The 26,068-nt window shown below is 40.3% G+C and overlaps 1 long non-coding RNA gene across 6 annotated transcripts in view; it reads right to left on the bottom strand.

Moving 5' to 3' along the window:
• Positions 1-26,068, bottom strand: part of LOC146404238 (uncharacterized) — a 93,028-nt gene that overhangs the window by 46,145 nt on the left and 20,815 nt on the right. For 5 of the 6 annotated variants that reach the window (XR_014844700.1, XR_014844698.1, XR_014844701.1 and 2 more), the window contains exon 2: positions 16,227-16,358. This is a non-coding gene — a long non-coding RNA (uncharacterized LOC146404238). Of the gene's footprint in view, positions 1-8,198; positions 11,267-16,226; positions 16,359-26,068 lie in introns of those variants that run through there. The other variant, XR_014844699.1, reaches the window with a different exon arrangement.

Below are 26,068 nucleotides of genomic sequence, written 5' to 3'. Positions count from 1 at the left end.
CAAAAAAAGGTGAGCTAACATCCAAGTAGAATGATTACAAAGGCTTCATGATTAATAAGAGCTAATGTTTATTGAAGGCTTATGATACGCTAGACACTGTTCTAAGTGTTTTACACATTTTATCTCATATAAAACTTATAACAACCCTAAGAGGAAGGTGCTATTATTCTTTGCATCTTACAGATGAAGGAACTGAAGCCCATGTGAAGCATCTTGATGAAAGCTATGGGTCTAGTAAGCACTGGAACCAGGATGGATGCCAGTCTGTCAGACCATGCAGCCCATGTGTTCTTAGTTGTTTATGCCAAATACCTCTTGAAGGGAATGAATTAAAGCCAGAACTTAAAGAATAAGTGAAATTGAAATGGAAGACTTTTTGATAGGCCAGTGAAATCACAGGGGTAGGAAAGCACAAGTTACTGTTCAAAAAAGTGAGTAGTTGCTTCTGGATGTAGTCAAGAGTTCCTGTAAGAGTGAAAATATAAAATATAAAGACGTTGAGATTTCCTTGTAAAGGGCCTTATAGATTGGGTTTAAAATAAGATGCTTCAATTCCATGATTACCAGGGAGCCACCGAATTTTTGACATGAATAAAGATTCTTGCCTACATTTACCCTTCTCTCTCAAGAAGCCGAAAGAACTGTGTCTCTCTGTACAAGACCTGTGGTTTCTCATAAAACCTCTACCATACTCTGCCCATTCTCCCTCTCATGGACTTTCTTCTTGTTCCAGAGACAAAGCCATGCCAATGACCTTCATCTTGACCTTCCTTGGTCCTTGTCTCCTTCTCCTCCTTTACTTTTCTGTGGCATTCTTTGATGCCTGACCATTTCTTCCATCCTACAATATTCTTTGTCCTTGGCTCCTGTGCCTGTATAACTTCTCCTATACAGACTCTGTACGTGTGTCTGTGTGTCTCTCTGGTGTGTGTTCTTCCTCTTTGCAGCCCCCTGAGTATAGGTTCCATCTCAGCCCACTTTTCTTCCTTTTCTTTCTCTACCTTTATTGCTCGAGATCGCTTCAACTTCCAAGTAGAGTAGGTAACTTTAAATCTAGACTTCTTGTGCTCCAGGGCTTCCTGATCAGTCATTCCATCTACTGATCGGGGGCTTCACATTGTCAAGCCCCAGGATGACTTTTCAGGCCCAGAGGTCTTCAAGATCAGCATTTAGTTTCACTAGCTGTAGGGGGTGAGCATATCGTATTTTCTTTTTTACTCTGTTCCTTTTTCACTCTCTCATATGACTTTCTCCCAGTTACATCAAAGAGTTATTGTACACAGGATCTGGTTTAGACTCTTAGCTTTCTCAATATTTCTGAGCACAAGAACACAAAAAGCCGTTTGCATTTTATGGCATTTATAATACAGACACAGCTTGAGGTAACCAACTTGGAGAAGTAACAGAGGTTAAGAAATCTCTCATACTTTAAAATGTTGTGGTCCATGGTTTATTATTCCCAATTCCTTTATTAAGGTAGTAGCATCTTGAAGTTGGACCCACTTTTCTTTCTCATCCCGGTCACCAATCCTTCCATCCATTCATCATGAATCTACTGCTAGATGTTCCAACACAAAGCCCATGCACTCCTAATTCACTGCCTTTATACCTGTTTGTGCTGTACCTCCTTCTAAAATGCGTAGGTAGTTCAGACACCATTCATCAAATGCCTGTTATTTACTGAGCACTGTACTACCTGTGAATTACAGAGACACTAGTACCATTTCCTCATGGAATCTGAAGTACCATCTTGAAGTGTGTGCGTGTATGTTTGTGTGTCTAAAATTTTTCTCCTATTCTGCTGAACCACGATGGAAGTGGATCACATAATAACCACAGGCCACTCTAGAGCCTTCCTCTGTGGCTTAGAAATATGCTTTTGAAAGAGGTCTTGGATGGCACTTCAACTGGTATCTACTACAATTCATCACCTGGTTGCCCAATGCACATATGCCCTCTTCCCATATATGCAGTTTTTTTTTTTTTTTGTCTTTTTTTTTTTGCTATTTCTTGGGCCGCTCCTGCGGCATATGGAGGTTCCCAGGCCAGGGGTCCAATCGGAGCTATAGCCACCGGCCTACACCAGAGCCACAGCAATGCGGGATCTGAGCCACATCTGCAACCTACACCACAGCTCACGGCAACGCCAGATCCTTAACCCACTGAGCAAGGGCAGGGACCGAACCCGCAACCTCATGGTTCCTAGTCAGATTCGTTAACCACTGCGCCACGACGGGAACTCCCCCATATATGCAGTTTTAAGGGTGTCTCAATTTACTGTGATCTTCGTGATCTACCATTTACAGACTAAATCAAAACCCACTCAGAACTAATCTAGATAACAGTCAATGGTAAAGGAAAAACAAGACGAAACAAAATTCCACTTGGGGAGAATATGGTAGAATACAGGTCTCCACCATATATGGATCATATCTTGCATCTTCTGGATAGAATCATAAAGTATATGATGGGAACAGAGACATTCATGGGAAATAACTTGTCAGACCCATTTCTTGGCATTAGGGCACTTTCCTTGGCCAGGAAATCTGACTCCCTGACCCAGGCTGGCTAGGTGGCTTTCTCTAGACCAGGATTCTCTGTAGGTTCCTGCTTAGATATTATTCCCAGTGCTCTTCTAAGTATCCATATGTATTTGCATTCTCATAGCTGTTCAGTTCTTGGTGGCACAGATGTTCATCTCGCTTTATCCTGGTTTTAACCTGGGTGACCCTCCCAGTCAGTTTGAATCAAACATAAGCCACTACTCTCTAAGCTTGGGATTTTTTTCTGATGCTTCAACCCTCTTAAAACCTCTCCATTCACTTTAAAAACTCCATTTAATTTGTTAAAAGCCAATTCTAGGGATATCTGTCTCTCAAGCCATCCACCCCAAACTCTGTTTACCAAGCTAATTTGTTTGTTTACTTTTAGGATCAAGCCCACTTGCGTTGGATTAATCTCAGCTATTTGGGACATGTTCATCCATACTGCATGTTGTTCTGTGCTTAATAACCCGAGTCTCAGGGCAGGGATGAAGAAAAATGGATAGGGAAGAAGCAGATGTGGCTTTTTCTTGCTTAATTTGCCTTTGTCATATCACTGGTTACTGCACTGAAAATTCCAATTCTAGAGATAAAATAAGGGAGTAGAAGGTTATTGCCTATTTTCCATCCCCCCCCACCACCACAGGCAGAGCACATTGGGTAGAAGGGGGATACGATATTTAATTTAGGTGTTTTGAATTTAAGCCAGTAAGCAAATTTCCAAGAAGAAATGTTTTTGAAAATAGTTTGAAGTAAACTAGAATAAAGGTAGGAGATCAAAAGTAGAGAAGTCATTTTAGAATCTAACCTCAATAATTTTATGGTTGAAATCCTAGGTACACTTAAGCTCAATGAGGAAGTAAATAAGTGGGGAGAAAAAGTGCTGGAAAATCAAATAAGGCAAGTAAACAGGCATGTATTGTACACACTAAAATGCCATTAAATATTGGTTTTGATTTTTATAATCATAACTATTTCTATCAAAATGAGGGAGAAGATATGGAGTTCGATTATAGGATTGGAGGAGGATAATGAAAGTTAAAATGACAAAGGAGAAGAATGTTCCACTAGAGTCTCTAGTATCAAAAATGCTCCAGAAAGACCAATGATATTGAGTGACAGAAAGTCATGGGACTTGGGGAGGTCACTGGTGATGATGGTAGCGGCAAGAGTCAGATTAGGGGAAATTTTGGTGAAATTAAGGCCAAGAATGGGGGATATTTGTTTAGATGGTTGGCATAAAAGGAAAAATCCTATTGATTAGTAAGCAGAAAGGGCATTAAAATGAAGTATAAAACCAAGGGGTGATAAAATATTTCAAGTTGAAAGGAAAGGGAATAGATGGGATATGGCTCGTAGCGAGAAAGAGATTGAACAGTTGGAGAGCGATAAAGGTGAGAGGTAAACTTATAAGGAAAATAGGAAAGAGCACGAGAGTTATTCAGCAATGATTGTTGCTAAACTCAGCCAGAGGCAGTGTGAAGCTCTCCACGTTACCCGAGAACTTGCCTTCGCTCAGCTTTGACGAGCAGATAGACCTTTGCTAGTGCTCCATCTCATAGATTCTGTCTTCTTCCAAACATCGGTTGAGATGTCGCCTCTGGCTTGGGCATTCTGTTTACATTCTGTTTCCCTACACATCTCCCAGTAGGGTTTACTACCATACAGAATGATGTCATATACATGTCAATGAGGCAAAGCAACTGGGAGACTCATGCCTGGTAATGCAAGTATGGCAGGAATGGAATGATCACTCGAATTTGATGCTTAAATAGGTATAAGAACAATTCTTTTCATGGCTGTCTTTAAAAAATTTATAATGAATTATACCAGAAGTACAAGTGGATAAAAAGGAAAACAATGTTTTATTCTAAGGTAAAGGTGTTAAAAACAAGATTATTTTTCTGAATTGTATTATCAGGTGAAGTGCATTATATTTTGGGGGGGGGTTTTGGCTCAGATTCAATAGATTTCACAAAATCAACTTCAAGTTCAATTACTGTCATCTCTCCCCACCCTCTGCCAGTTTCACAAGACATGACAAAAACTGAGGTGTTGGTTTAAAAACACAGAATATGTGATTAAAGCATTTATAGAGATTATTAGAGGAGAGTCTATTTTAATAACCCTCTTAGATTTTGTGCATACAATGTGGACATGGGAGATCTATAGTCGGTGCAAGTATCTTTCCAATTAGAATCAGAATTGAACAAAAACACGGGTCAAGAGGTTTTTTTCCTCCTTAGTGCTATGAAAAGTCTGTGGCAGGAATTATATTTTGGGATGGGGTGCTAGGAAGTTATTCGGAAAAAAAGAATTAATCATAGCCATTATGTTGATTTGATCTGGGTGAAAGATGGTCTTTCAATAAGCTTCTTACTTAATCTACCCGAATCCAGCCTTCCTTTGTGCAGTCCCCACAGGGATGTTTTATGTGGTTTATGTATTTTCTTGCGTTTGTTATTTCATGACTTTGTGATATTTACATCAGTGCCAATGACCAGAGAGAAGAATTTGTTCACTCTGTTCTTTCTTACATCCAGGATTGATTCATACAAATTGAGGTAGCATGTAGGAAAGGTTTCATTAATTTCAGGCAGGTCATGGGATTGAAGAAACATACAGAGTGTTAATTGAAAATATCAGGTTGTGTGCTGCCTCCTTCTTAATTTCCCAGGCTAAAAGCTAGCTGGGTTTTTCTCTTTTGTCACATAATGCATGTCGAGTGTATTTTTTAAATTAGCTTTGGGTTGCTGAATAGTTGAGACATATTGAAAGTTGTCTTAAGGCAAATTATTATAAAGCATTTGATTGTGTGAATGTTTCATTTCTCTGCCACATCTTTTATCTAGATTTGTTAGGTTGATCAGATTAATTCAGTTTCACCTGGATGTTAGATAATTCTGGGGTAAAATAGCTAACAGAATGTCCTAGGTGGTTTCACAAATGTCTTGTACAATTTCATGAGGAAAGAGTCTCTATTTTATAGAACTGTTCCTGTATTTTTCAAGTGTGCGGTTGGGCAAGAAAACATATCATGAACAAGTGGCTGTTGTATGCACAGAGCTCAGAACTGATATACTATTCTGAAAGGAGGAGAATAGGTAGGACAACTTTGAAGTTATTCATGCAAAGGGCTACAGTGTGGGTTTAAAAATGTTGTCTTGTTTTGTATTATTTGCCTCAGATGGCTTCTCTGTGGGTAAATTATATATGTATTTCAGAAAACAGAAATTTTGGTAAACTTTGTGATTATTTAAAACTTTAAAATATAAAGTAATCATTGCTTACTCATTTTTCATCTTCTGAAACTAAATAATTGAAACTGCTACATATTTATTACAATTTGGATTGAATTAAAGCTCTAAAGAATTCAGGAGCTAGGATTCCTGAAAAATCTCCTGTTTGCAGTCTAGTTTGTAGAATTCCAGTCACTTCAACCAAATAGAATTGACTAGTTCTTAGAGGCCTAATAGAATCTTGCAATTCCACAGACTCATTTGTCTCGTTCAGGGCAGTGGACTTTCAGAAATAATGTTCTTCTGTCATCTCGTCTGCCAATACAAGTAGATAGAGAAGTACTCCCTTATGTTTTTCCATCATCTCTCTCCTCTTCTCAGTGCAATTCCTATCAAAATCCCATTGGCATTTTTTTTTATAAAAGGAAAAAAAAAACAATCCTAAAATTCATATGTAACCACAAAGAACCCTAAATAGCTAAAATAATATAGAGAAAGAACAAAAGTAGGAGCCTCACACTTCTTGACTTCAAAACATGTGTAAAACTATAGTCATCAAAACAGTGTGGTGCTGGCATAAAGACATATACACCAATGGAACAGAAAAGGGAGCCCAGAAATAAACCCATGTATATATGGTCACATGATCCTGGGTAAGCCTGCCAAGACCACACACAATGGAGAAGGATATGCTGTTCAATAAATGGTGGTGGGGAAACTGGATACCTACATGCAAAGGAATGAAAATGGATACTTATCTTACACTATACACAAAATCAACTCAAAATGAATTAAATACATAAAACCTAAAACTTTAAAACTTCCAGAGGAAAGCATGAGGGAAAAGCTTCATGACATTAGACTTGGCAATGATTTCTAGATAGGATACCAAAAGCATAGGCAGCAAATGCAAAAATAAACAAGAAGTCTACATCAAACTAAAAACGTTTTGCACAGCAACAAAAACTATCAACAACAACAGCAAAAAAGCAGCCTACTAAACAGGAGAAGATATTTGCAAACAATATATCCTGTAAGGGACTAATATTCAAAATATACAAAGAGCTGATACAATTCAACATAAAAAACCAAGCAACCTAATTAAAAAGTGGGTAAAGGATCTAAATAGACATTTGCCAAAGAAGACATACAGTTGGCCAACCAGTACATGGAAGGATGCTCAACATCACTAATCACCAGGGAAATGTAAACCAAAGCCAGAACGAACTATTCTCATACCTGTTGGAATGGGTATAATCAAAAAGACAAGGGATAAGTGTTAAGAAGGATGTGGAGAAGAGGGAACCCTTGTGCTCTTTTGAGGAGAATGTAAGTTGGTGCAACTACTATGAAAATAGAATGATGTGTCTAAAAAAATGAAAAATAAAATGAAAACTAAAGCTATCATATAATTCAGCAATTCTCTTTCTGGGTATTCATCCGAAAGAATTGAAAACAGGACTTCAAAGAGATATTTGCACTCCCATGGTCATTGCAGCATTATTCACAATAGTCAAGAGATGGAAACAATCTAAATGTCCATTGATGCTTAAAGAAAAAGTAAACATACAATGAAAATATTATTCAACCATAAAAAGGAAGGACCTCCTCTAATATGCTACAGCATGGATGAATCTTGAGGATATTTTGCTAAGTGTAATAGGCCAGTTATGGAAGGACAAATATCACATGATTCTACTCATTTGCGGTGTTTAATGTAGTCAAACTCTTAGAACAGGGATAGAATGGTGGTGGCTAATGCCTGGGGGAAGGGAAAACGAGGAGTTGTTAGGCAATGAGCAGCATGCAGACAAAAAATTCTAGAGATCTGAGGTACAACAATGCACTTGCAGTGAACAAGACTGTACTGTATACTTAAAAATTGTTAATTGAGTAGATTTTGTGTTACATGTTTGAACCATAATTTAAAAAATTCTACTTGCGAATCTTGAGGTTTTTTTCATAGTTTAGTATGTATTCAGTGTTTCATTCAACATTTCAATGGAAATGTTCACAACTGTTTGAAAACGGTGTACTATTATTTTAAATTAGTAAATCTTACCACATACTAAATCCCATTAAACATATTCTTTGAACCGTCTATGTCATAATTCTGGCAACTGTATCTTATACAGATTGACAGTGTTGAAAACTTCTATAATTACATTTCTCTCAATTTCTCCTTAAACTGTCAAAAAACTATATAGATGTTCAATTTAACACTGTTGTGTGTTTGGCTTTACCATCTCTTTTGTTTCATGTTTACGCTACTTCCCTCTTCCTCTTTCCCTCTCATCCTTCCTTCCTGCATATTTTTCACATCTTCTCAATACATCTTTAGTCATTTAAATTTTTTTAATTTTAGTTTTTCTGTTCATAACATATAGCTTATTTTCATTTATTGCTAAATTTAATATTTTCTTTTTTAGTTTGTTTCGTGCCTTCTAGTTTCCATTTTTTCTATTTGAATAAAGGTGTGTTATTTTCTTAATAATGTGGCAAGTACATATCTTGTTTTAAATTCTACCTCTAATTGCTCATAGTTGATTAAATACATATGTAATCCTCACTTCCCCACTTATTAAAATCAAGAACCAGGCAGAGATGACAACTCCTTGCATGCGAAGGAATGTATCCATCATTCTGCTTCTCCCCAGGGTGATCTTCGAAAGCGGTAGAAAGTAGAAGTACTGTGTGTGTGCGCGCCTTTATATAATATTTTCCACATAAATGTTATAAATGTATCTGCAGAAGCTGCACTAATTAGTTTTAATACCATTTCCCATTCCTGGTCTCTTGTTTTTCATTATCTCTTAATAAGCAAGAATATCTTTCATTTTTTTTCTAGAAAGATTTATAAGCGACATAATTTGCGAATGTCATTCTATTTTATTGTCTTTAGGTGTTTAACGCTGGGGGAAAAGTTGGAGGCTAGCCTGATTTTTGTTCTGAGTCAGAAGCTTTGATGTTTGCAGGATTTGTGGTTGTTATAATTAGGTTTAACAGCCTGACTACAGCCAGGTATATGTGTTTTTTATTAACCATGTCTAGAACACAGAGAACTCCTCCAGTTCACCACTGCATTGTTTTCTCTTGACCTCAGGAAAATTTTCATTGAACATGTATTTATTGTCTTTATTGATGATGATGGTATTGCTAACAGTTATTCACTGAGTGCTTGAAATGCCTGTATCAAGTCATTTACATGGTATCTAATTTCATCACAACAATGGCTCCTATTACCCTCACCTTAAAAATAAGCAAACCGAAGCTCAGGAATGTTAACCAACTTTCCAAAGCCTTTACAGCTAGTAAAATAGGAGGGAGTTTACACGCCAAAGGCCTCACTCCAAATCAAAGGCACTCAAATGGGTGAGATGAAGAGGTAAAAACCTCCGGTTATACAATAAATGAGTCATCAGTATAAAAAGTCACTAGTACAGCGTGGGGAAAATAGTTAATAGCAATGAAATAGCTTTGTATGTTGACAGATGGTAACTAAACTTAACCTGGTGATCATTTTGAAATGTACAGAAATATTGAATCACTATGTTGTACTCCAGGAACTAGGTGTGGTAGGCCAACTAGACGTCAACAAACAAACAAACTCATAGGAAAAGAGAGCAGATTTGTGGCTCCCAGAGGCAGGAGGTAGGGGAGGAAGGAGCTGGATGAAGGTGGTCAAAAAATACAAACTTCCAGTTGTCAGATAAATTAATTCTAGAGGTAAAATATACAAAATGATAGAATTAACACTGTTGTATGTTATTTATGAAAATACTAAGAATTCTCATCACAAGGAAAAAGCCATTTTTTCTTTTTTACTTTGTGTCTATTTGAGATGATGGATGTTCACTGAACTTACTGTGGTAATCATTTCATAATGTATGTCCATCGAATAATTATGCTATACACCTTAAAACTTGTACGGCACTGCATGTCAGTTATATCTCAATAAAATAGGAAGAAAAAAACCCAAAAGCACTCGGCCACTAATGCCACTTGACTCCCTCAAGGGATCAAGTTTCAGATTTTCTTTAAGTCATCTACACGTGGTAGCTTGTATCACAGCATTTTATCCTATGTCTTTATCACACTTTTTGAATTCTAGGAGAGCATTTTGCATTGGATCATCTCTTCAAAGATTTCATTTTATAAAATGTCAACTTTGCTTTTTATTGCCTAATTGGAAAAAAATTCTCAACTATTTTTAAGGACTCATTCAAATCCTTTTTAAAATTTCATCTAGTATCATGTTTGTCTTTGCGCCAAAGGGATACTATTCTAGAATGGTCTTGGAGTTCCCTGGTGGCTTAGTGGGTAAAGGACACAGTGTTGTCACTGCTGTGACTCAATTCACTGCTATGCAAGGGTTTGATCCCTAGCCCAGAACTTTTGCCTGCCACGGGTGCAGCCAAGAAAATATGGTCCTGTTTCCTGCATGTATTTTTATGAGTTTTCAATGTGTTCCTCCTTTTCTCAGGTATTGCTTTTTGTTGTATACTCTTCCTTGGATGGGGAGAAAAACTCTTTAAGACTCATGTTTGTTTGTAGACACAGGAAGTAGGTTTCTAGCAACACTCCCTTTCTGCTAGTTGATAGGAAATTCCTCCTCTGAGATTTAGGTCCTAAGGGCAGAATGTCAGGTATAGTTACTACATTCACTTTCTAGCAACCTTGTCTTTCCAGGTGGGTGTGCTTGGCCGAGACCGGTATTTTTCTGGGGTCAGGCTCTCTGCCTATGCCCGTGAGACAGAGCAACTTGCAGCAATTCTGTGCATGGGTTGAGAATGGGGAAGACTGCTCTCTGCCAGCATGTACTTTTCCCATCATACTTCATGTCCCCTCCCAGCAAACATTGTTCTCAAGCAGCTCTGCATCCCGAGATGCTGTACATGATGAAATGCTCCCATCTATTTCTGACGATACTTTTATGGTCTCTGTGTAGAAAGCAACAAGTACATGGCAAGCAGGGAGAGATGGATGCATTGTGGGTCCGTGCTTTGGGGAAGACCATCTTGCATCCCACAGCGACTGGCAAGTATCACAGCTGCATCAGGTCTTAACTTCTTCTTCATAGTGTTTTTGATCTTCTCTATTATCCTAAGTTGACTCACAGAATATGTGAAATCTCCCTGTTTATTAACGCATAAATCTCAGTGATAGATTTAGTGGCAAATCTCCCTAGATTTTCACATAGACTATGTTCTTTTGGAAGTGTTGTTTATACTTTTGCTGCTGGCTTTCAACTTCTTCCCCTTGTGGCCATATTTTATTCCCCCATGGGATATTTTAATTGCAATTTTCCAGGATACTGTTTTCATCCGAGTTCCTCAGAAAGTAGAGCTTGGGGCTTATACCTCATCTAGAATGTGACTCTAGGGAGCAGAGTCTGAAGCAAGGAAAGAGGGAGGGCCATTCCAAGGATGTAGTATGGAGTCAGTTTCCACCATGGGTGACTGGCTGATCAGTCCTGTCAGACAGCTGAGAAATTACATGAAGTGTATCTCAGCACTTGCGGTAATGGTAACGTGTACTAGTCCCCATCTCTTCTAACTAAAGGGTCAACCCGTAGGGGATTAACCCGTGAGTTGCACATGTGTGGATATGGAACGGGTTCCTAGAATCAACCTAGGAAGCCTAGAGCAGGAGACCAAGGCATGCAGCACAGACCTGAAGCCAGGTGCTATTGAAATGCTCCCCCTTGAATCTGCATGGTCCATGCAGAACCAACCACTGAGTAGTGACTGGAGAAATATACAACAGAGTGTGGAGGTGTAGGTAGGAGGAGCCTATTGTGGACACACCAGGCCCTTAGTAAAGGTTTGAAGAAGCATCAGATGCAACAATCTGGGAGAGAGCATAGTTGTGTAAGGGAGCAAAATTTACCACCCCAAAAACATCCCTTTGGTATGCATATTATTTCAAGCTGAAAACAATCAAAGTCCAAAAGACTCGGGAAGAAACTTTGATCTTCCTCCTAATTGCCTAAAGAACGTAGGTAGAGGACCAGGAAGGGAGCCATTACCACAGATAACTGTAGTATGAACTAGCTGTGTAGACAGCTGGGAACCTCACAAAGTCTATTTGTTAAAATTCCTTTGTGTCCCATTGTCTCTGCCTGGCCCAGCAAACATTTGTTTACCAAACATTTACTCTTCTATCTCTATGTCAATTGCTTTCCTCCCCTTTGAAGTCCCAAACCACTATCCCCAACCTCCTCTTCTGTCTTGAGCTGAAGAAGGTATTTAAGGAAAGGGTTTTAGCCATTTTGGTGAGTTAGGAGATCCTTTCTCTTGAGTTTCTCCTATGTGTTCACATTATTACTATTTTGTGTGATTTTCTCCTACTAATCTGTTTCGTGTCAGATTAGAGTAGATTTTTTTCCTAGACCAGCCAGGAAAAAACAAACAAACAAACAAAAAACCTAGAAGGGTAGAGGAAAATTTCTTCCTTTCCAACAGTTGTTTTCAATTAGATTTGGCATTGCCCTAGGTTGGAATAAAATTGATTTGAATAAAATTGATTTGAATAAAATCGAAATGGCTAATATGGCTCTGAAGTTTACTGATGCTCTAAAATTTTTTTTTCATTTCCTGATATTAGAGAATCAGCCCCACATCTGCTGCACTCCCCTGGTGTAAGCCTTTATATCCCATAACCTCTCCTACAATTCTGTGGGGAGGCCCTCTTCCTACTTTCCATGTGAAATACTCTCTGACCTCATGAAATCCATTAAATGGACAGGGCTAACACAGAAACCCTAGGCAAGGGAATTTAAATATAGCACAAGCACAAAGCTGGCAGGTAAGAAGTGAGGACCTTGGGCTTCTGGGAAGCGGGAAGGCTGGAGCTCCCTGGAGGCCCGCTTCAAATGTTTTCACCAACCTCTCAGATGCCTTTTCAAAATAGTACATTAATCCTAAAACGAGAGGACTTAAATCTGGCATCAGAACCATGCGAGGAGACAGACCAGTTAATGACAATGAACAACTGAAATATTTGGATATTGTTTGCTGATTAACAACGTTCATTTATTTTTCACCTGATAGCGATAACTGATAATGTCATTGTGGCTCAGATATAATTTTATGGTTGTCACTACTGTGCTAAGTAGACCAAAGGATTGGTAAATATTTATGCTATTGTAAACTCACACGCATGTGTGTGTTATTAAAGTGTTCTTTTTAAAATCTTTGTCTTTCATGACTTTGTTACTTTTGAAGAGTACTGATTTTGTAGAATCATTCAAGTTTGTGTTCACATGAGGTTTTCTCATGCTTAGAATAAACTTATGCTGTTTCAACAAGACTACCAAAGAAATGATGTTGTGCCCTTTTGAGTGATTTTTTAATATTCTCTGTGTCTATATACAACTGGTAAAGTTGAGTTCCTGTTCACAGAAGTACTTAAACAGTGAGCAGTTGCAGACTTCTTGACTTTGAATGTGAAATTGAGGGGAGTGGATTTCTAAGATCCTTTTCTACTTATCAGATCCTATGACTACACTCCATCCATTCAGCCAGCCAATATATTGAGACCCTATCATACGCCAGGCATTGGAACATAAACACTCGTATTTAAATAAACAATATTTTAGGACTATACATTAACAGATAAATATGCAACAAAATAAATCTATTAATAGAGGGATGTCTAAATTTCTTGGGGGGGTCTTGAGAGTTGGGGGTTAAGAAAATTAATCTGGGGGATTGTGATGTCTGCTTTTTCCACACCATCAAGCCATTCTTCCACACAAGCTGGGTGTACTACAATTCATCTCAGTTCTGATACACGCCAGGTCCCACAGATTAAGGGCTCAGTCCCACAGAAATGTTCTCTCCACCCCATTTCAGATGGCAAATGGAAGTCCAGGTTGTTGCCCACCAACTGGCTACAGACCCCCTCCTCAGTTTGATGAATTTGCTAGACCTATTCATAGAACTCAAAGAAATATTTACTTATGTTTACCAGATTTTAAAAGTACATAACTCAGAAACAACCAGGTGAAAGAGAAGCATTAGGCAAGACATATAGGAAGGGGGTGCCACTTTCTTTGAATGTTCACCAACCCCAAAGCTCTCTTGAATCTTCCTTTTTGGCTTTATGGAGGCTTCACTACATAGGCATGATTGATAAATCATTGCTCACTAGCAACTGAATCGAATCCTCAGCCCATCCCCACTGAAGATCATGGGTAGGAATGAAAGTTCCAACACTCTAATCACAAGTTTGGTTCCCCTGGCAACCGGCCTCCATCCCTAGGCTACCTAGGGCTTTCCAAAAGTCACTTCATTAACATAAAAAGACATTTTTTGGCTCTCCTTCAGGAAATTCCAAGGTTTTTAGGAACTCTGAGCCAAGAATGGAGACAGATACAAAATAATATATTATTATAGATCACAATTCCATAGGAAAATAAGGGGAGAAAATTCTTCTCTCCCTAATTTCCACCTTCACCCATACAGGAAGGAATGTTCTCTGACATTGAACCAGAAGAAGTTGTGGAGAGGTAGCTTGTTCTCTCTCCTCCCCTTTAACTGAGCTAACTAACTGATGAAATGATAAGATCCTGACATTCACTTAGTGTCACTTTTTATTAGGAATTCATGAATATGTTTTTGTTTATATATGATCCAGATGCTTGATTTATAGGACAACTGCCTTTGGAAGTAACAGGCTTTCTTTTCAGTTTTCAGAAGGTTAATCCCTCAATGGATGGGGCTCCAGAGCAAGGTGAGGGAGCTCACTCTTCTCTATCTTTTTACTGGTGACTGGTGTGTATGCTTGAGTCTGCTTGGGCAAGGTCTGCTTATAAGGAGCTCTGCTACATTCTCCAATCAAGTTTCACTGTTAATAACGTGGCTACTTTGATTCCTATTTTGATTCATGTGTCTATTATTTATTGATTTGAATCCAAAAGAAGATATGTAATTAGTGCTCCCAAACTCGAACACCTTTGATTGTCAGGACAGCCTTTGCAGAGGCAGAGCTGTTTGGACTAGATTTTGAAGCTAAGACAGAGAATGTGAAGGGTAGAAGACAGGTTCATATTTTGGGCACAGGAATTGGAATGTTTGGAAAAGTGGCCAGTCATAGTCTCTCTCTTCTCTACTTTGGGTTTAGAACAAATTGTGAAATAAAACAATGGGGTAGCAGGTGGAGAACCAAATATAATTTTTATTGCTAACATATGCCATGTTAGAGAACATAGCTTAAGGTTGGTCTACTGAATGTGAAGATTTCAATCGAAGATGGAATTGGAGAATGCAAATGGAGACTCTTACCCACATGTCCTCAAAGGAACAGAACTTAAGAACTGAGACACACAAACCCTGAAAACACCCGATTTATAGACGATTGAGGCTTATTCCCCTGACCAATGAACATCCACCAAGAATCTCTCCCCATTCCCAAGCCAATGAGCTTACTGCTTGGACTCTGGCTGGACTCTCCTCTCTGTGCACTCTGTGTTCATAAATACAGCCCACCCCAAACTCTCAAGGCACTCACCTGCAGCTTGATATAGCATGTGTTTCTAAATTGCAACTCCTCTGTTATTCCCAAATAAACTCAATTTCTGGTAATTCAAGTTTGCCTTAGATTACCTCTTCATTTAGGTCGACATGAGTAATCCCCTGAATTACCATTACGGTCACAGGTAGTGATGAGCTATGGCAAGTATCCTGACACATGGACAGCAGGGTGTGTACGGGTGCGTTAAAATGGTGGGAAATAAAGAGAACAGAGACTGAGAAAGAAAGTTGGAATAGGCTTAGCTCTTTGGAAAGGGGACGTGGCTTGTATCATATATTAGATCACTCTCACTGCAGTGTGAAGGAGGCATTGGTGGGAGAGTAGACAGAAAGCAGGCAGCAAGTTCAGCTCCCCATTTATTGAACTACTCTAGGAGTGAAAGGACTAGCTTATGAACCAAGACAATGAAGTGAGGATAGCGTGAATGGGATAGATTCAAGACAGATCCGTACAGTAAAACAGACCCACTTGGTGAATAGTTACAATAGGAAATGAGGGAGCAGAAGATTTGAAAGTCAGCTGAGTCCCTTGCTTGAGGATCCGAAGTGGAAACATGGGCGGCAACAGGTGCCTATGGAGAAAGGACCTTGACAAATTGTGAGCTCGTAGTGTGTGCTAGAATGTTCTGGGCACTTTCCATGACTGTTGGGGTTTAGGGGGCCAGAAAATGAATATTCTCATTTCTCTCCCAAATTTGGAAACCATTGAAGAATAGTTCACAGGAGCTAATCACAAGCAGATCAAAATCTCTGGCCAGGTGGTCTTGCCCATATTTTTCACCCGAATCAAACAGATTTACCCACCTGTGAAAGTGGACAGTTGCAGGCATTTATCACAGGACTAGGAACAGATCAAGAATGAACCTTTTCAAATGCAAACAGTTCTAAAAGAGAAAGAAGTCACTGACCTGAGCAGGCTCAAGTACTTCTGAATTCACAGGAGTGGTTCTCCTCTTCCATGGAGAAATGGTGAAGGGGGAGAGATGGAGGAAGTGGTCCTTGTTTTTTTTCCCCTCAAGGAAGAGGCACTGGAATTACATCTATGGAAATAAGAGCAGAAGGAAATCAACATTTGCCCTAGTCCTGATAGTACTCGTTTCAACACTTGCAACCATTCTGTGAGATAGGTATTTTTATCTTCCATTCTCTAAACCACAAAACTGAAGCCCAGAGAGGTTAAACAACTTGTCAAGTTCACACTGCTATTGAATGTTGGGGGCAAGATTTGTATCTAGGTTTTCTTGAATTGAAATACGTTATCTTCTGCTATTGTTACACCACATGGCTTTAGGGGCTGAGTTAGGAAATGTGGGTTTTTTTTTTTTCTTTTTTTTTTTTTTTTTTCTGCACCCGTGGCATATAGAAGTTCCCAGGGCAGAATCCGAGCCACAGATGCAACCTAAGACACAGCTGTAGTAATGCCAGATCCTTAACCCACTGCACCACAGTGGGAACTCCAGAAACTGTTGAATTTTAGGTGTTGACAAGGACATTCAAGTGGAAAGGTACAGTGGAAAGACATGTCTGGTGCCCAGAAGGGATCCTGGGCAGGAGTTATACATTTAGGAGACAGAGGAACATACACAGAGGTTGAGACTTCTAAGTTAAAATTCCATCAAGAGTAATATTCGACAAGGAAGAATATGTGAAGGAGAGCATCATGGAAAAGAGAATGTTTGGAATCATCTACAAAATTAGGAGTTGGTTGCTTTATATATATATATATAAACATAAATATATATATAAACATAAATATATATATATATAAACATAAATATATATATATATATAAACATAAATATATATATATATATATATATATATATATATATATATATATATATATATATATTAGGGGTTACACACACACACACAAATTTTACTTGAAAGTTTTTCCTTGAAATCTATGATCTGTTTTCAAAGATAGGCGTAATTATGAAAGGAATAATCTATTAGCCTCCCAGAATTCTATTCTGTAATGGCCATGCCTTCTTTGCTTTACAGGAGTATTGACTTTGAGTTTGGATTGACAAACTCGGAAGACACCATTGGTTCCACCTAGCACTTGAAGAAAGGCTACAGGACGCAATAACAGAACAAATGGACCCGCAGAGGAAGGGTCCCCACGACTCCCAGGCACCCTTTCTGAGGCCCCTCTCACTCCGCACCTGGAATGCAATCCAGAGTGAGTAGATGTAGACAACCTCAGTGCAGGAAGCCTCTGGGGTTTTTATTTTATTTTAGGCTTTCATGACTAGCTAGTCACCTCAGTGCCCTCAGAATTATAATTCTAACTTTTATTCTTTAGTGCAGATGATTTTCACAATAAAAGTTATTCATTGTTTAATGAACAACCTTGATAATAAGGTAGAGGTTCTTGGCCCAGAACCTAGTCCTTGGCTGGATTCTCCTCTACCTTGGATCTTCCATAAACATATTCCTAAAATTTCTTCCATTAGTGTTGCAGGAGAATTTGCAGGATCATTTTCCCAGTTACCTCTGAAGCTAGAGGAAAGGCCCCCGAACACTTTTATTCCAGGAGTGAAGAGATGAAAATCAGGGGAAGTCTATAAATATCATACCAACGTTGTAACCTAGTTATCAGATCATTGTTAGTGCATTAGATGATTGGTAATCTAATTACAAGTGACCAAAATTTAAAACAAACAAAACTGGGAATAAAACCCTACAAGCTGATTTAACTGAAAAATAGAAATAATTGATTAAAAATCTAAAAACAGGAGTTCCTGTTGTGGCTCGGTGGGTTACAAACTCAACCAGTATCCATGTGGATATGGGTTTGATCCCTGGCCTCATTCAGTGGGTTAAGGATCTTACATTGCTGTGGCTGTGGTGTAGGCCAGCAGCTCCAGCTCCTATTTGACCCCTAGCCTGGGAACTTCTATATGCTGCAGGTGTAGCCCTAAAAAGTAAAAAAAATAAAATAAAATAAAATAAAACCTAAAAACAGGGTACAGCTTCTACCTCAGGTTCATATAGGGTCTTGGGATCACAAATGATACATTAGTACTTTCTCTCTCTCCACTTCTCTTCTTTCTGATTTACTGGCCTCACAATCAGGCCCAGCATGGTAGTCCCTGTAAACTCATGTTCAGTTTCAATTTTCAAATCCAGTGGAAAAGACATAAGTTTTCTTTCCCCAAATTCTCATTCTGCCTCATTGGCCCTGATGGGTTGTGGAATGGAAATGTGGCCCAGTCACTGTGGTTCAAGGGAATTTGATGCTCTCTTTGGTCTTGCTTGTAGCTGAAGGTGGAGGCCCACCCAGAACACCAGGACTAGGTATTGGAAACAGGGTGCTCAGGGGAATTTGAGCTAGTGTATTAGAGTAAATGGTGATAGATGCTGAATCAATGGAAAAGAAAAAAAAAAAAAGCCATCTATGTTTAGGAGTCTCTCTCTTTCAGTTTATAGGAACCCAGCTCAAAATAACTTAAGGATAAAGGAATCTTCATGGGTTCACTTCCATGGGAAGTCTTGAGATACAGCTGACTTAGTTCACGACAGTGGCCAGGAGCTCAAATGATGTTTGCATGGCTCTTTCACCTGCATTCTCACCCTTCTTTTTGGTGTAAATTCAGTATTTAGGCCTCTGCCCAAGGAAGGCAAAATGGCAACTAGAATCCTCATACTTGCTACGTAGCTGGAAATATCTGACCACTTCAGCATTTCCAGTGGCTGAAGCTCATCTTTACCATTAGCTCCAGAGCCCCTGGAGATGATGCTGCCCTGCTTGGGTCAAGTTTCTATCCCTCCACTCATCACCAGGCCGTGGGATGCCTGGCTACTGTGGCAAGGTTTGGATGCATCGCTGACCAAGCGAGGGCAGGACACAGGGATTAACGACCCCAAGTGGGACCAGGAACCACGGTCTCCTGGTCTCCATTCAAAGCAGCAGACAAACCACAGCTACCGCTATCTACGACTGGATGCCCACTAGGACTTGAAAGAGGCCTCTCAAGGATTTAACGCTGTGTTTATGTTAACATGGCCCCTGCACTTTGTCACTCCTCTGAAAGCAAATCACCAAGTGCAAAATGTTTTAACTATGACAGAGAAAGATCCCATAGGAGTTCCCCTTTATCAGAATATAAGACTCATATCTATTCACTGGAAATTCATATTCTTGTAACCAGATTTGGAAGAAGTTTGGGAAGAATCACGTGATTCCTGGTAGCAGAGCTGCCGTTTTCCTCTGCAAATGCTACACTCACCAGATCAGAGGGAATAAAGCTCCTGAAATGACCCAGCTGAGGGCGACTGATGGGGTTTTGTTAGTTATTGGTTATTGCTGCTATTTCTGAAGTGTCAGAATAACAGTAAAGAGCCCTCCTTTGCACTTTGACATAACGCTGGCCACGTCCTTTTTTTTTTTTTGTCTTTTTGCTATTTCTTTGGGCCGCTCCCACAGCATATGGAGGTTCCCAGGCTAGGGGTCGAATCGGAGTTGTAGCCGCCGGCCTACGCCAGAGCCACAGCAACGTGGGATCCGAGCCTCGTCTGCAATCTACACCACAGCTCACGGCAATGCCGGATCATTAACCCACTGAGCAAGGGCAGGGACCGAACCCGCAACCTCATGGTTCCTAGTCGGATTCCTTAACCACTGCGCCACAACGGGAACTCCGGGTTTTTTTTTTTTAATCGCCATACCTGTGGCACATGGAGGTTCCCAGTCTAGGGGTTGAATCGGAGCTGTAGCCACCAGCCTATACCACAGCCACAGCCACACAGGATCCGAGCTGTGTCTGCGACCTACACCATAGCTCAGGGCAACGCCGGATCATTAACCCACTGAGCAACGGCCGGGACCGAACCCGCAACCTCACGGTTCCTAGTTGGGTTCGTTAACCACTGCGCCACGACGGGAACTCCTGGCCACGTTCTTATTTGGCTATAATTCTTTTACAGGCAAGCCCTTCGGAGATCGCCTTTCAGGAGGGGAGAGTCTAAATTCACACAACTTTCTGATCAGGCCAGGAAGCGAGCAGGATGTCTTCAGTGATGATTCACTTTGTGTGTTCACTACCTATCACCCATTTCTCTACACGTGAGCCCAGCTTTCCTCACCTTCACCACTAGGAATGCGTCCCCCCAAGCTGATTAACTCACACCAAGGGTTTAAATGGAATGGAATAAAGATGGCTTATTTAAATCACACGCATTTTGAGGATCATTAGGGCTCTGTGTCCTATGAATGAGGACGATTACAATGCGGCAGAGTTTTGTGTATTCCTAATGTGCTTTTAGTTTACACCACAATGTCGTCTTTAACACAGCATCAGGCTGTGTGCTGTGACGGCTATTCATAATGACACACACTTGGTAATACGCATGATGATACAGAATAACTTTAAGTGTCTTTACATTATTCTTAATATAATAATGGTTCCTAGGGCTGCTTGCAGCTGTGAGTGCATATTAACAGGGGTAGCCCACTGTGAATTATGAGTCTATAACACAAAAATTTCAGAAAAAAGTACTTACTGTGTATGTAAAATAGCTGCCTTTTAAAGCTTGGAACTTGGTCTGGTTAAAATTGCTCCTAGCAATATTTTTAAAAGAAAATCTTCCAGAGGTAATAAGTGAACTGAATGGATTTATGAATGATTGCCGTAAAGTCGTCTTAAGGTAATAACTCACAAAACTGCAAAAGGCATAGAAAATTGTCTTTTTATGCATGTGTAATATGAAATCGATTCAAATGAATTTCAGTAACAAATGCTCTTGATGTTTTTGCCATCTTAATGGATCTCGCTATATCTTTTATTCTTGTTGATCGAGTGATATCGAGACACAAAAGATCTATTTCTCTGCTAATTTGAATGGAATCGCTATAAATGTAGGCAATTTTAAGAATTCATTTTTTAAATTGCCATTTTTGACCTTATTTTGGTAATATCCAGACCTACATCCACTCTTCCGTAAAAATCTAAAATTTCCTATCATCACAAAGGACCAGTCCAAACACGTGAACTTCACCCGTGAAACTCTTTGCGACCCATCCCCCACACTCTTCCCCGTCTCGTCTTTCTTTACATCCCACGCCCTCAGAAGGGGGGACAGCAGCACTTTGCAAACATTCATTACCTCTTCGCTCTGCACACGTGCTTCCCTCACCCTGAAATATGTGCCTTGTCCCTACGGACACTTTTCAGTTTCAAGGTAGAGTCCTTGACACTCTTAAGGTATCACATCCCCTCGCCCAGCCCACCCCAATCACACACTTAGCCACCCCCTTTCCAACGCTGTTGCTGGACGGTGTGGACTGCCCTTCACGGGTACACGTCCTGGGCAGTGAGGTAGTAAAGTTATCAAAAAACTACTGATTCCATGGCATTGACATAAGCCTGAAATATGTGCCATTCGCAGCATCTAGAACAGAGTATGTACAGTATGTGTTAGCTATTCTTATGCTTACTGAGCTGAATTTTAATTATTTTTAATTATGAACACCTCTGACTATTCACCCCCTGAGGGCAGAGACCATATCTTATACACAGGACCAAGCATAATGCTAAGTGAAAAAAAGGGACTACTGAATGCATGTTGCAAACATGGGTTGACTTTCACTAAAGCACTTCATAAACTGTAGAATTATTTTACACATGAATTATTGTTATGGTATTTCCTTGATTCTAAGATTCACTTTTTCGCACAACTGAACTCCTCTGAAATTGGAACGGGCTGTCACGGCTTGATTGGCAACATTCATTTTTTCTTAATGGAACATAAAATAATGAGGTGTCTTACCTTTGATGGTGTCTTAAATGCAAAGAGATATTATGTTACTCCTCCCAACTAGAGTTAATAAAATCAACCAAAAATATCTGGTAAGTGTCTGCATTGGTCAGGGTCGAGTGCCGTAATAAATAACCCCAAATCTCAGTGGCCTATCAAAGACTTAGTCTTCACTCATGTTCCAGTCTAACGGGGGTCGGAGAGAGATGAGGGAATTCTGTGGTCTACACCTTGCCTCGGGGGCTATGCTTGTTTCATCTGGTGTCTGCCACACTCATGGTAGCATCTTCTCATGGGCTATCTGAATGAAAGGAAGAGATAACACAGAGGACCCTGCTGGGGGTTTAGGAACCAGCCTAGATGTGGCCAATATCACTTGCATTCCCACATACTAGCAAAACTCAGTCACATGTCCCCCGATCTACCTGCAAGGTAGACCAGATATGTGGCCGAGATGTGTGCCGGGAGGGAGAGGAAATGGGGTTTGGGAAGCTTACAGAAATCTCTGCCTCACGCTGCCTTAGACATGTGGCAATGGTTTTTTCCGCTTCTATTGCAAAGAGCTTATAATTCAATCTCTATTGAGTCAAATATTTGTTGAATATCTGCTATAAGCCATGCTGTATGCTAAGTGACTTGAGGCTACAGAAACAATAGGATTTGGATCCTTCTGTTGAGGATTTATTTCTGAGAGGGATGAAACAGGCACATAAATAGCTGTAAGACAGAAAGTGAGAAGTCCTACAAAACGGGAGATTGCATCGCGCTGGTGGAGTCAAGGAAGGATTTTTAGAAGAGAGATGAGTAGACATAGACTAAAACAAAGAAGATGTTGAACCAGGATATGAACTGAGAGAACGCTAGGAAGAGGGACAGGCTGGAACTCAAACTGTGGAAGGAGGAGAAGGTACAGGCTTGTTCTGAGTGTTCCAGAAACTTGCCTGGGTGTGTCTATTAGCGTAACTGGTGCCATCTTGGGCCTGTATAGTTTTCTCCTGTTCTTCTGCTGACCCTACCTAGGACTGTGCTATGCAGTGAGTCACTTCTCTGTCGTTAAGGGCTTTGTAGTTAATGTTGTTTAATAATCATTAGGACCAGGTAGCTTCTATGCTCTGTTAGTCCCCAAACAATGATGAAAATCTTTCCAGACATAGTCCCAGGGCCCATAAGACTAATTACTCCCTGATAAGTCTTGTCTTAGGAATGCATGTCCTGTTTCCAAGCACCTACCCCCATGCACTAGCTTAACTAAGAAATTACCCCCTTGCCAGTGTGGAGTGCAGCTGTGAATGCCTCTGGATTGTCGTCCGTCCGATCCTACCCTGTAATAAACTGACGCAGTGATTATATGGAGCATCGTTTTTCAGTCTCGATGCCTTCCCAGTTCGGTGGATGCTTTTCCTTCCCTGTGTCCTTCAGTGGCCTGCAGCAAACATACAGTCTCAAGGAGCAGAAGAAAAATCTTAGTGACTAGAAGCAGCCTAGACAGAGGGATTTGAGCCACATTTTGAGGGGCCTAGGATTTCTCTAGGAAAATCTTACAGGGGAGAGAGCCCGCGAAGAAGTGCACAGAGGCAAGGTCTCCGTGCCACTGGCTCTGTCGCCATCACTCCAGCAGCTGCGTGATGTCCCCCTTTTGTCCCCCTCCCCCTCCAGCTGCATAAGATGCAAGATGCTGGAGGCCACGTTCCACGGGTGAGGCCTGTAAGAGCACGCGTGGTGCTTTTCTGCCTGGACACACGGCCTCAGTGCACACAGTTTCTTTCCTGAAACCCTGTCACCCTGCCACCAAGGGCACTGTAGCAGACGCTTTTTGTGTCCAGGGTCACGTCTTCTCGTGTTACCTCCGGTTTGATTTCAGCCACAGCTGTGATGGGCAGGTGCACAGGAGCTCCGACTTCCCTTGCTGGCTTCTCCCCTTCCATCTCAATGGCACTCTAAGGAGCTTGTTGGCCTTGAGGTGGGGGGTCATCAACACCGCCCTCACCCACTGAGGGAGGGTGTCCCGTGGATAAATACTCCCGTTTATTTCAATCCAGATGTTTAAAAACTCTTTGAGAGAAATCATTATTTTTCCTTGTTGATTGCCGACCAACGAAGAGAGCTACGGAAAGGGTCCCAGGAACAAAAACAGCCGGGATCGTGGGTTAAAAATTTGCTGTCATAGAATTTGTGTCTTTTTGGAGTTTAAGAAAGGTCACATATCTTCCAGGGAGTGTCACATTTGGTTTTTCATTAGGTTACTGTTCTTCGCCTTAATAAATGCTGGCTCTGTAAGCCTCCTTTAAAATAGAAAAGATATCCCCTCTTTGTCTAACAGCTATAAAAGCTTATCAGCACCTTAGTCACCTTTACAGGTTTATTTCTATTTAAATCACTTAATCTGATTTACATTAGTCTTTCTAAAAGAAGCAATATTTTCTTGCTATAGACACGCTTTGAAATTGATATGGTTTAAATCTTCCCACACAGGCATCTCTGAGCAGTGACTTACTGCTTTCTGTAGTTGCCAACGGACTGAAGAGATACCAATAACAACAAAAGAAAACACGGGCTTTCCTGCCTCTAAGTCACCTTAAAATCCTATTACTCTGAGTGGCTAAAATACAAACATATGAAAGGAATACCATGTAGGCTCTTAGGATAAAAGTCAACTGCAGAAAAAAAAAAAAAAATTCCTTAGCTGTCTACTCCTCAACAGTGACTTCTACTTAGAAGTGTCCTCATAGCTTTTGTGCTTCTTGGTGGAATTCAGTTCAGCACATCTTTACATTTCTAGAATTCTTTCAAATATCACATTTCGATGGGATGACACAAATGACAACAAGAATGGCAAGAACTGAAATGGTACCTATGGAATGTTTACTGTCTACTATAAGTATGAGATACACTTTACACGCAATTCACTTATTCCTCAAATTGACCCAATGAGATTAGTATTATCTCAGTCTTAACCATGTGAAATTAAGAATCGGAGAGGTTAGGAATTCATCCTCGAAGTTACACATGAGTGAATGCAGAGCCATTCACGACAGATATGTTTGGCTGAGATCATATTTGACCCACATGGTTGAAATGAAGCCAGGCTCCTTTCTTCCCCTTCCTTAGTTCTCCCTTCCTCCTCTCTATTCATCCATATTTCTCCACGTATTCTTCATCCAGACACATGCTGAATACCTTTTCTGCACTAGATTCCTGCTTGCAGGCTGTCATAGACTCCTAACATGCAACCTCTGGATAGAGCCATTGAGGTACAATGAACCGAGAGGGTTCTCTAAGTAGTTCAGCTCTCCTCCAGTTACAAGGGTGGTGGGAGGAGAGGGAGCTACCACATTCCAAATAGTTTTAGTCCCACTCAAAAACTTGCTATGATCAGAACTAAGGTTCTTTCGAAGAAGCCCATTCTTCCAATCTCAGCTTTAACCCAATCCCCCTCCTTTTTTTTAAGTGTTTGCTGTAACTAGATGTTGTCACCCGTTCTCCACTAGAACAGCCTGCAGAGAGAAAGCCAACCTTTCTCCAGAGGATGCGTAGCTGGGCAGCCTCGTCTCCTGCCCCACTGGTCACAATAGACAGGAAAGGTTGTATCCTCTTGCTTTGAGCAGTTTCCACATCCAGACTGTCTGTCAGGATCTCTTTGGTCACATTGAGAACTGATGTTTAAAATTCTGATCTTCCAGTTTTTCCAGATCAGTTGGAAGGAAATTTCTCCCTCCCTTCTCCTTTTTCTGTTTATCATCAAAACCCAACATAAATTTCTGCTCCAATTCATTGCCTGTTCATTTGACTCACTGTTTCTTTTAGGGATTTTTCACATCTAAAGGATCCTTTGTCAGCTGCTCTCAGAGCCTGTACTCCAGCACCAACTCTATTGAAGGTAACTCTACATATTCTGATTTATCCAAATTCAATCAGCGAGAGTTAATGCATTCCTAGGGGCAGGAGATCAATCATGTTCTATTTATATTTAATTAACTTCATGTTGCCT

The sequence above is a fragment of the Sus scrofa genome, chromosome 4, assembly GCF_054392235.1.
Source record: "Sus scrofa isolate SSC_HxYL_T2T_F1_AM1 chromosome 4, Sscrofa_HxYL_maternal_Yorkshire_Landrace_v2.0, whole genome shotgun sequence".
Lineage (NCBI taxonomy): Eukaryota > Metazoa > Chordata > Mammalia > Artiodactyla > Suidae > Sus > Sus scrofa.
The sequence above is the reverse complement of the archived record's forward strand: the minus strand, read 5'-3'. Positions and strand labels throughout refer to the sequence as shown.